Source organism: Rana temporaria, chromosome 2 (genome assembly GCF_905171775.1).
Source record: "Rana temporaria chromosome 2, aRanTem1.1, whole genome shotgun sequence".
Classification (NCBI taxonomy): domain Eukaryota; kingdom Metazoa; phylum Chordata; class Amphibia; order Anura; family Ranidae; genus Rana; species Rana temporaria.
The window spans coordinates 273,715,242-273,727,450 of record NC_053490.1 but is presented as its reverse complement, the minus strand read 5'-3'; the positions used below and the strand labels follow the sequence as shown (position 1 = coordinate 273,727,450).

At 39.7% G+C, this 12,209-nt stretch overlaps 1 protein-coding gene across 1 annotated transcript in view; it reads left to right on the top strand.

Moving 5' to 3' along the window:
* The first annotated feature begins 406 nt into the window (after positions 1-406).
* LCK (LCK proto-oncogene, Src family tyrosine kinase) overlaps positions 407-12,209 on the top strand; it is a 54,708-nt gene continuing 42,905 nt past the window's right edge. Inside the window, exon 1 of the mRNA XM_040337042.1 lies at positions 407-786. The gene's annotated coding sequence lies outside the window, so the exon portion shown is untranslated. The remainder of the gene's footprint in view (positions 787-12,209) is intronic.

Here is a 12,209-nt window from a genome sequence, read left to right as displayed (position 1 = left end):
ATCATGACAGAAGAAACGTGAATACAGTACGCAGAGGAGAATGATTTGACCCAGAACCATTGGTGAGAATTTTGGTATGAATGTTCGTACAAAAGTTTGTTGGAAAATCTATTGGTGTATGGCCAGCTTTAAAACAAATATGATTAAGAGTTTTGTTTTTACACTGACTTTCCTGGCCTGCATGTTTGGTCACAGTCAGTCTACTAGCATTTTCAGGAGGTTAACAAAGTAACCCTTTTCATTTCTATCAGCACAGATTTTCTTTACCATTCTTACTGAATCACATGAGTTGACGGTTGCTTTAGCATGCAATATACAATATACTATTTGTCTGGATTATGGACACATTTCAGTGTTTTTTTTTTTTTTTTTAATAATGGCATAAGTACATCTTTTATCTTTAGCTCTGTGCTGCGGATATGACTTCTGAGGCACAACTATAAGCTAGTGTTTTTGTGGTTGCACTATGTTCTGAGTTCTACTTGGGCAGGAAGTCAGGTAACAATGAGAGAGAGAGAAACAGATGCAAAGTGAACAAGAGAAAGGAATGCAGTGAAGAGAAGCCTAAAAAACAAGTGGATGACTTAAGACGGGGCTAAAAAGAATAGTGAGCAAGGTAAAATGACTCAAGAGAAAAATTGACCCAAGTTGGCTGGACCTTACAGAAAGATCAAGTATATCAAGAAAGAACGCTGAAGAAAGGAAAAGCAAATATATGAAAGGCACTGTAGGGGAAATAATGATCACAACTTAATTGGAGTATTATACACAGCATCCTACTTACAGGTAAATGTCTTGGTTCCAAAGAGGGGCCATTAGGGATGGCTATATATTTTTCAATACCAAAGTTCTGTCTGCTAATCAAAATATATGGCAAATGTGCTAACTTATAACTCAGGATTATTGAAGCTGTATTATTGAAATCATTTATAAAGAGTGTAAGTATCAGTGCAGTGCAATAGTACACATCAGATACAGCATTCTGAAGTTGACTAATTATAGCTGGTTTATGATTGGCCACTGTGTGCTATTGCACTCTGCTCTTCTTATCTTACCTTATTTATAAAACCACCTTCTTAACTTCCATATGCAAAGCTTTTGTTTTATGTTGACAGACTTAATTTTTCCTTTCTGCAAAATGCCATCTATTTAGTATGTATCCATTGACTCCTGTGCTGAATCCCAAAAGCATGTTAATACAATACATTTTTGTTCTGTATACAATTTTGTGCTTTATGTTTTTGTGAGGTTTGTAGATGAGCATATAAAAAATGTGCTTTAGAGTAATCTTTGAGGGTAGTCCAAACAGTGTGCAGGCATCATGTCAATACAACAAAGCACTTATTTTTATAATGCATTTTTTCCCTAATGTTCTCATGAAATTTTGTGACAGTCTTGCTTGCTACATGACCTATATACCATATACCATACCATATAAAATGGCGTCTAGCTCTGTCACAGTTTCCACTTGGTATTTTCATAAAATGGCTGAGCCACAAAGAACACACAGAACATATATGTCTGCAACTTCAGAACTCTCATTTATGTGCATTAATGTTAGTACAGTGTATATAGTTCCAACGGTACAATGCCAATGAATACTCTATGATATCTTTCCAGTTCATGAATTTCTGGTATTTTTGGAATTTATCAGCTCAACTATCAAATGTGTTTTGTATTGCTAACATGTCTGTAGAAGGTATTTTAATTTCTTACACAAATAATGTTTCTAGTCACTAGAAACATTATTTGTGTAAGAGATGAAAATCCAGTCTATAAACTTTTTGAGAATGAGCAACTTTACTTTTAGAAATTCTGTGTGCTTGGAGCCATAAGGACCCGGGTTACATTTACCTAAGCTGGACCCTGAAATGACTTTGTACACGGCCGACAACAATTTGGATAATTATTTCATCTGTTAGGTATAAGGAATAAACAATCAGTCAGTGTAATACTCAACCAGCAAAACAATATTTTGGATGGGTCCAAAATCTATGCTGACTTAGCACTGCCATTGGGTTGTTTAGATTTGTTAATCATGCTCCTTTCTGGGCTGAAGACAACTACAGGAGTCTACACACCTTTTTCGTTTTTACTGTGGCCTGCAAACCTTAGTTGTTTTATAGAAGAGTCTGTAAACAATGTTCACATGGTGGTCATGTGGCCCTGACCCTACCTATTATCTGGCCAGTGAAGCCACATATTATGTTTGTGGCCAATAGGAAAGTCCAGACAATATGGAAGGTGCAGGCAGCAGGCTACATGGTGACCATGCAAGATCTGGACCGTTTCTTTGATAAAGCACCACAAAACATCAGGCTTCTGGGGCACTCTGCAAATAATCCCAAAACAAATGCAACCAGTGAAAGAGCCAGATTACTATACTGAAAGCACTTGAAAAGGAAGGAATATTTGGTCAATATATTACTGCTAAAAAAGAACATTGGCTATTGTAAGTGTACCAATGGTCAATATATTGTAATGCCTCTAACACCCCTTTTACACTGAAGCATTCATTTCAGTGTGTCTTTTCACACTGAGGCGGTGCGCTTGCTGGACGTTAGGAAAAGTCTAGCAAGCAGCATCTTTGGGGTGGTTTGGGAGCACTGTATACAGCTCTCCGAAAACATTCTGCCCATTGAAATAAATGGGCAGCGCTTTCGGGAAGCGACGCAATACCCCTTCTTTGGCCAAAAAGCACCGCTTAAACAGTGCAAAAGCGTTGCTAAAAGGAGTGGCGCTTTAGCGCTAACACGGTCGCGGCCCCAGTGTGAAAGGGGTTTTATTGCAGTTTTGAGATTTCTGCAGATTTGAGATCGAATTTCTAAATCTTTTGACCACTGGTTGTTTGCTGATCTTCTTACTTTGCAAAACATCACAGGGCAAATATGATGTTCTGGTTGCATGAAATAGTTGCTTATCTCATTTTAATTTTCTATTACCTAAAATATGTGCAGTCTATAGTTTAGACCAGTGCTCCCCAATCTTCAGCACATGGCCTGCTGCAAGAACTATTTTGTCTCTCTGATTTAAAAGGGGACTTTGATGGGGCCTCTGATGTAAAGGAGGGCTCTGACGGGCTCAAGTTTATTTGGAATTTCTTTGCTTTGGTTTGTTGAAGTTTATTTTTTTCTTTTCTTTTTAATTATATCATGCTGATTACAAAAAACTCCAAGTTAAAAAGGTATTCATTTAAATTTGATTAGGTCATTTATAAAACTATGCATATAACTTTAGACTATGGATATGAATGCAAGGTTTCCCACAAATGAAAGGGAAAATAGTTTTCTGCTGCTAGCTTTAGTGATAAACATTTGCCAAACCTGAAGTTTTCGAAAGTATAATAATGAAGAGCTTTTTATGATAGTTTAAACAGAACTTGTACAGATTCTATCTGTCTTCTTCAAAGCTTGACTGAACAAGCTGAAGAAGATAGAACCAATTGGTTGCCAGATTCTTGCTGCTCCAGTTTTGATTAATTGCCCCAAGTTGAACGGATTCATATGAAGAGATTTTATTTTGTAAATAATATTTGTCTAAACAATTGGTAGGTCTGCAGATAACAGCAGATGAAATCAGATGTAAATTCTTACTTTTCCTGCAAAAGATTCGTATTTCTCTGCCAAATCATCCCTTAAAGTATAACTAAAGGAAAAAAAAATCTATTTTTTTGGGGGATAAAGTGGAGAGGGATTAGAACTCTTGTCAGTTTTTATTGTGGTCTGTGTCCCTGCTAAGGGGATTCATCCTCTCTATTTATCCATAATTTCATAACTGTCAAAAACTGCCTCCTGTCTTTATTTATTTTTTACACTTTTTTTGGTGAATGGGTAGTGGTACCATGTACCCCATACTCATTCACATAGGGGGTGCTAGGATCTGGGGGCCTCCTTGTTAAAGGGAACTTCCAGATTCCGTTAATCACCCTGCCCACATACCCCCACAACCACCGCCCAGTGTTGTTGGGAAGAGGCCCTTGCCCCCATCAGCAAGGTGCTTTGGGGAAGGGGGGGCAGAGCTTGCTTGCTCTTGTCCCCCCCTTTCCTGTCTTGCCAGGCTGCATGCTCGGATAAGGGTCTGGTATCGATTTTGGGGGCACGCCACCCCCACACGTTTTTTTTTTCACTTTTTTTCTATTGCCAGCAATGTTTATTTTTTTTCATTCAGCTATCAGCAGGGAAGTCCGTTGACAGCCTACGACTCATGTTGAGGATGCAGCGTCCAGCTTCCTGGCCTGCTCCTTAACAACCATCTATTCACTTTGCCCAATCAGGACTTAGAATGCACTGTGCAGCACGCAATGCATTGCAGGGTGTTCGGTGGGCGAGTGTTCACCCAACTCTACTGCCAGGTACCATTTGGGGAAGAAGGGTGACCTGTGACCAGTTGCAATAAAGAACTATAGAAAGCATTATGTATAAAGTGGACATATTGCTCATAGGAAAAGCAGCATGCACAGTTTATATTGTGTGGCTTCACAACATAACAATTAATAAATCAGTAAGCAATAAAGTATAGAAGTTTCAGTGTCAGTAAAATGTATAACCACATTCCTAGTGTGCTGATGAATAAAAGTACCACTTGGAACAACCACTGACTGCTAACTCACAGTGCCCGATTTCAGCAATCCTGTATGTTCCAAACAAAAAAACAAAAACTTGTATGTATCTGTTTAAAAAATGTTTTTTGTTTTTCATTTTAAGAGAGGGATATAACCCCTGTCATATATTTTTTTTCGCTATCTGTGTCCTATTGCAGAGATTTCCCTTCACTTCCTGTCCCATAGCCAAACAGGAAGTTAGAGGAAATCCCTGTAAATCAAGAGAATTCCTTGGGGATAGCCAGGTCACCAGAACTAGTGTCCCCATAGGAATATTTCCCCTCTATTACCTTTCTGGGGACATTTCTTTTACATTCAATGATAATGGTAAACAGGATGAATCTCCTTAGCGGGGACACAGACCACAATAAAAACTGACAAGAGTTCTAATCCCTCCCCACTTTATCAAAAAATAAATAAAAAACGTTTTTGTTTCTTTTAGTTATACTTTAAGGGATGATTTGGCAGAGAAAAACTCATCTTTTGCAGGAAACGTCAGAATTGACATCTGATTTAATTTGCTGTTATCTGCAGACCTACCAATTGTTTAGACAAATATTATTTACTAAATAAAATCTCTTTATATGAATCTGTTCACCTTGGAGGAATTTATCAAAACTGGAGCAGCAAGAATCTGGACCAGTTATACATGGTAACCAATTGGTTCTATCTTCAGCTTGTTCAGTCAAGCTTTGAAGAAGAAAGATAGAATCTGACTAGTTGCCATGCACAGCTGCTCCAGATCTTGGATGCTACTGTTTTGATAAAGTCTTCTTATGTTTAGTTTGACTTGTGCAGGTTTGCGACAGGTTTACTTTAGCATGTGTAAGGGGTTAGCTCGGTAGCGGGGGGTGTGTGACCCTCTGGATGGGTTCACTACACACGGAACTATACAGAAAGGCAGTCGAAGACGGTTGAAAACAAAGATTTTGGTTTATTCTACCATCTTGCTGGAAACAAGTGCAAGCATCCAAACAGCATAAACAAAATCAAACATAAAATAAACCCTGGCCACTTGGGGCGTCTACCTTCACCACACAGGAACCTATCTATGGAGTCTAGCAGAGCCTACTGCTGGGTAGACACTGCTGATCATACAGCGAAAAAACAAAAGTCTTTTTGATTTTTATCACACAGAAACATCAATAGCACCTCACCTCTTCTGAAGTATTTTTGCCCACTGCTCTCCTTCACTCAAAAAGCCTCAGGATGCAGCAATCAGTAGTAATCCTCTGGATTACTTATAGATGCCTTAATTGCCTCATTCTGAACAGCTGAATTTTTCCAACGCCCTTAAATCTTTATGGCTACTTCTGCAGCCGACACCTGATAATAATTGGTGTATTGTCTAAACAGGGCAGAAATATATCTCCCGTCTGTGACAACACCCACAGATTTACCTGACTTCCTGTCACACATGTTTCTTTCATGTTTTTGTTCCTGTCTATCTCCCCAATGTGGATATTCCCTTACTTAAAAAAAGAACAGCTTTTTCTCCCCAAAATAACAGATGCATTGTGCATGTAAATAAATCACAACCCTACTGTCAGTTTGTGTGTAACTTACCTCCTTTAGATTTATACAGCAGGTTTCTGTGTCTGTGATGTCACTCCTCCTCCTGGCTAAATTTCAAAATTCTCTGACTTCCTGTTTTCTTCCTTTTCCAGTCCTGATACTACATCATACCTCCCAACATTTTGAGATGGGAATGAGGGACACCTACTATGTAGACATAGGACATGCCCCCGTGCCACACCCACTTAAAGGTGACTTAACTGGGAAAAAAGCTTAATTAAATCCACAAGGGTTTTTTCTTTTTTTTTACCACTACTATTCTTTTATATCGGCTTTTAAAATTTCAAATGCAGCAATTTAGAATTTGGATGAAAGGTTTAGCACTTTGAAACACTTTTTGAATGATAAAATGTGCATTTTATATACAACTATATAGATCAGACCAAAATGAGGGACAAATGAGGAGGGAAGAGAGACATAGAGACTTTGTTCCAAATCAGGCACAGTCCCTCCAAATCAGGGACGTTTGAGAGCTATGCTGCGTGTCCCATGATCCTTTGAGTCTCTGTCGTTTCAGGGCGGCTATGAGAGTCACTTGTGACAGTTCTGGGAGTTGATGTGGGTGGGTCCTAGGCAGGGCAGGACTTAGGGTGGTGGGGGCCCCTGGGCTTGAGTGTTGAAGGGGCCCCCTGGAGCCGAGAATTGGGGGGGATCGAAGTTGTTGAGCGGGGGGGGGGGGGCGAATTGAAGTTGTTGAGCGGGGGGGAGCGCATTAAAGTTGTTGAGCGGGGGGGATTTTGCAGTTGTTGAGGGGGGGGAGTGCCTCTCTCACCTGTGCCAACAGCCGGGGCCACAGACTGTCACACATTAGCCCGGCTCTCGGCTTTCTTCCCTTCAGCAGCCACAGTCCTCCTCACACCACTCCGGTTCCTCCTGCTTCCGTGCTGCCTCCTCTTGCAGTGCGGGAAAATTAACCCTTTTGCGGGACTGCGGGAAGAAGCTGTCTGTGCGGGAAAGTCCCACAGAATCCGTGCGTGTTGGGAGGTATGCGCAGGGCCGCCATCAGGAATTTTGGGGCCCCTTGCACAGCTTAAGGCATGGGCCCCCTGAAGCAGAGAACCTAGGGGGGGTGGGGGTGCTGCCGCCTGAAATTGAGAAGCGTGGGGGCTGCCACAAATTGAGAAGCGGGGGGGCCTTTACAAAAAAAAGAAGAAATAAAGAAGAAAACAAATATATATAAATATATGTAGCCATCCGGGGCCCTGGGGACCTCTGGGCCTTTTAATAAAAAGAAAAAATAAACCTCTGGGCCCTTTAATAATAAAAAAAAAAAACATTTATAAAAAATACATAAAAAAAGGGAGGTTGCCAAACCCGGGGGCCCTGGGGACCTCTGGGCCCCTGGGAACCTCTGGGCCTTTTAATAAAAAATAAAAAAATAAACAAAAATAAAAAAATAAACATTTATAAAAAAAATAAAAAAGGGGGGGTTGCCACATGGGGCCCTGGGGACCTCTGAGCCCTTTAATAAAAAAATATATATATATATATAAAAAAAAATGTAATTTATTTTATAAAAAAATAAAAAAGGTGGGTTGCCATCCGGGGCCCTGGAGACCCCTGGGCCCTTTAATAATAATAATAAAATATAAATAAATATATATATATATATATATATATATATATATATATATATATATATATATATATATATATATATTTTATATAAATAAAAAATATATAAAAAAAAACATTTTTTTACAAAAAATAAATAAAAAAAAGGGGGGTTGCCGTCCGGGGCCCTGGGGACCTCCGGACCCCTAAAAAAAAAAAAAAAAAAAAAAAATTTTTTTTTTTTTTTTTTTTTTTTTTAAAGGGGGCCCCCTATTGGGTGGGGCCCCTGGGCTTGAGCCCAGTCAAGGCCAATGGTAAGTCCGGCCCTGGTCCTAGGATTACTGTGGGTGTTTCTGGGCCTTTATTTGGGTGGTGAAAGGTGTAAATGTGTCCGCTTGTGTCATTCCTTTCTTGCAGTATGCCAAAGAATAATGGCTTACTGCAAGATTACAGAGGAAGGGCTATGGGAGGTTATGATGAAGGGGTTTCCTTCATTAGTAAATAAATCACTTTACAGAGAGCAGTGCTCTGGGAGGATGGGATCTGAGGGGTGGGACTCTCCCTGTTCACACTGGTACGCATATTTAACTGGGCAGGATTGAATTCTAATTCCATCCTGCACAGCAGCAGCACAGTTTGCTTTCAGAACAGGCTGTGTATGAAGGGGTTTCCTTCTTTGCCCCCTTCCTGACCAGACCATTTTTTGTGATACGGCACTGTGTCGCTTTAACTAACAATTGCGCGGCCATGCGGAACTGTACCCAAACAAAATTGATGTTAACTTTTCCCCACAAATAGAGATTTATTTTGGTAGTATTTTATCATCTCTGCATTTTTTATATTTTGCGCTGTAAACAAAAAAAGAGCCACAATTTTGAAAAAAACATAATATTTTTTACTTTTTGCTATAATAAATATCTAATTAAAAAAAAATCCTTCATCAGTTTAGGCCGATATGTATTCTTCTTAATTTTTTTAGTAAAAAAAAAAAACGCAGTAAGCGTATATTGATTGGTTTGTGCAAAAGTTACAGGGCCAGATTCATAAAAGAGATACGACGGCGTATCTCCTGATACACCGTCGTATCTCTGAGATACGATTGTTGTATCTCTGAGATACGATTGTCGTATCTATGCGCCTGATTCATAGAATCAGGTTACGCATAGATATCCCTAAGATCCGACAGGTGTAAGTGACTTACACCGTCGGATCTTAGGCTGCAATTCTAGGCCGGCCGCTAGGTGGCGATTCCATTGCGGTCGGCGTAGAATATGCAAATGACTAGTTACGCCGATTCACGAACGTACGCTTTGCCCATCCCTGTAAATTTACGTCGTTTCCGTAGAGATACGCGGCGTAAAACTAAACCTGCCCTCTAGGTGGTCTAGCCAATGTTAAGTATGCCCGTCGTTCCCGCGTCGAAATTTGAAATTTCACGTCGTTTGCGTAAGTCGTCCGTGAATGGCGCTGGACGCCAATTACGTTAACGTCGAAACCAATGACGTCCTTGCGACGTCATTTAGCGCAATGCACGTCGGGTAATTTTAGGGACGGAGCATGCGCAGTACGTTCGGCGTGGGAACGCGCCTAATTTAAATGGTCCCCGCCCCATTTGAATTAGGCGGGCTTGCGCCGGGCGGATTTACGCTACGCCGCCGCAAGTTTACAGGCAAGTGCTTTGTGAATCAAGCACTTACGCTGAAAACTTGCGGCGGTGTAACGTAAATGGGATACGTTACGCCGCCGCAGCGTAGGGCAATTCTATGTGAATCTGGCCCATAGCGTCTACAAAATAGGGGATAGATTTATGGCATTTTAATTTTTTTTATTTTTGTTTTACTAGTAATGGCAGTGATCAGCGATTTTTATCGTGACTGCGACATTGCCGCAGACAGATCAAACACTTTTGACACTTTTTTGGGACCAGAAACATTTATACAGCGATCAGAGCTAAAAGTAGAAGTAATAAAAGTAATAATGCTGTGACCTGGGAGATTTAGACTCTTGCTGTAGGTGTGACTGGGCAGGATTAAATGCTAATTAGGATGTATTCAATCCCACCCACACATCAGAGCTGTGGAGGAAGTTTTATAATCTGGAGAGTCTGAAAGATTACAAAGGGGAGTGTTACAGACTATAGCTGCAGCAGGAAGTGGCTGTGGAAGGGACATAGTCTATCAGCAGGATATACAGAATGTCACATGTTACAAATCCACAACCAAACCCAGAATATCAGGGGATCTGCAGACAACAGAGCAACATGGTGCAGACAGGTCAAGGCCACTGTAGGACAGCACAGAGAAGGAAGGGCTGAGCCCAGCCCCGACAGGCCCACACACGATCGGAATTTCCGATGAAAAAAGTCAGATGGACATGTGTGTGTGTCATAAAACAACAGTGGTGGCTACAGAGAGGAGCATGGGGGACCTTGGCACATGCACTGAGAAGTGCAGAAGTCCTGGCGGAGATATCAGAGAATGTTCTGATACTTGGCCACTGCCTGGATTTTACAGCTGTGGCTTCAGCAGAGTAGAGAGAATTCTCTGCATAGAAAGATTGGGAAATACTTTGCAATGGGAAAAAATCACGATAACGATTCTTTAACATTTCCTTGTCAAAATATCTTTATTATGTGATTCAGAGAAAATTGTACAAGTAACATATAACAAATACAATACATAAGGGAGAAACTCCTTTGTGCATATACAAGAGTATACTAATCCAATGAAGATTTAACTGATACAATATTTGAAAAAAAAAAAAAAGTTAATAACATATATGCAAGAAGCTATAAAGCAACTCGCATTACAATAAGGTCTTGTATTAATAAATTCCTAATTTAGAATTTCGTCTAGTACAAATAAATATCATGCAAATAACGAGAGTTTCGAAAATATAATAGTGAATAAAAAAACAGAAAGAAATAAAAAAAGGGGGGGTTAAATAAAGGAGTCTGCAGGACTAGGCCGAGTTCCACTGCCACTGGCTAAAAAGTACAGTAGGTAATTGTAATGCTTAGGCTACCATGGCATAAGTACTTCATTATTAAAGGATATTGGCATTGCATATGTAATCCAAGGTTTCCATATTCTCTCAAACTTGGTGATCGTGTCCGTATCTATAGCCGTCATTTTAGCATAGGTCATAGAGTTATTCATCCTTTCTTTCACTTCGTTCACTATCAGATTAGGAGATTTCCAGGCCTTTGTTAATGTCTGCTTCGCTGCTGTGAAGAGCTGCAATAGCAGTTTAAAATGCATTTGTGTTATTTTATCAGGTTTCAAGTTGAGCAATGCTGTTTTGAGGTCTAAAGGAATTTTCTTTTTTGTCAATATACTTGCTATATTAAAAATCTCTGTCCAAAACTTCAGCGCCTTCGGACACGACCACCAAATATGATGATATGTACCTGTATCAAAACATCCCCTAAAACATTACGCAGAATAATTTTGCACATATTTTGCTACCCTAGCCGGTACTAAGTACCATCTTGTTAGCACTTTTATAATTTGCCTCCATCGCTAGTACATTTGGGGGAGGCTGTTTCTGTGTTATACCATATTTGATTCCAATCAGAGGCTTTCAATTCAGTTTCTAGATTCTCCTCCCATTTTTGGACATATGATAGTTTATCCATATTGAATTGTATTAGTGATTGAGAATATAAAGCAGATATTGTACCCCTAGCATGCGGATCTTTTTTACAAATATTTTCAAAAATAGACAAGCGGGTTAACAAAGGTGAAGAAGTTATTAGAGGCATAAAAGGTTTTTTATTTGGAGGTATCTGAATAATTCCGATTGCGGTATACCATATGATTCACATAATGTCGGGAATGGAATGAAAGATGTGGAGTCCACAAATTTGTGCATGTACAGGATATCCCTAACAGCCCATTCCTTAAATGATTTGGGAAAGACCCATGCAGGATAAAATTCCGGATTTTTATAGACTGATAACAATGGATTGTGGGGAGATTGTAGTTGTTTTTTTATTTTGAATCTATCCCATAGGGAAAGTAAATGTTTAATAATGGTGTTTTTTTATATTTCTGCACGCTTTGGGAGAGACCCATAGCACATTGGATAGTGGAATGGGATCACATTCAATTGCTTCTATTGATACCCAGAGAGGTATTTCCTGTTTTGCATGATATTTAGCAAGTGTTGCTATTTGTGCAGCTCTGGGCAAAAGTTGGGGTATCCGAGTCCCCCCTTTACTTTGGGGAGGTATAGAGTTTGTGTTTTTATTCTCGGTTTGGAAGAACCCCAGACAAAAGATGAAACTCTCTTCTGAACTATCCTCAAGTAATATGCAGGTATTGGGATGGGTAGCACTCTAAAGAGGTATAAAAGTTTTGGTAGTATCGTCATTTTGACTGCATTGATTCTTCCAAACCATGATAATGGGAGATGGGTCCATGAATTCATTAAATTTGATATTTGTTTTAGAATTGCGGGATAGTTATGTGAGAATAAA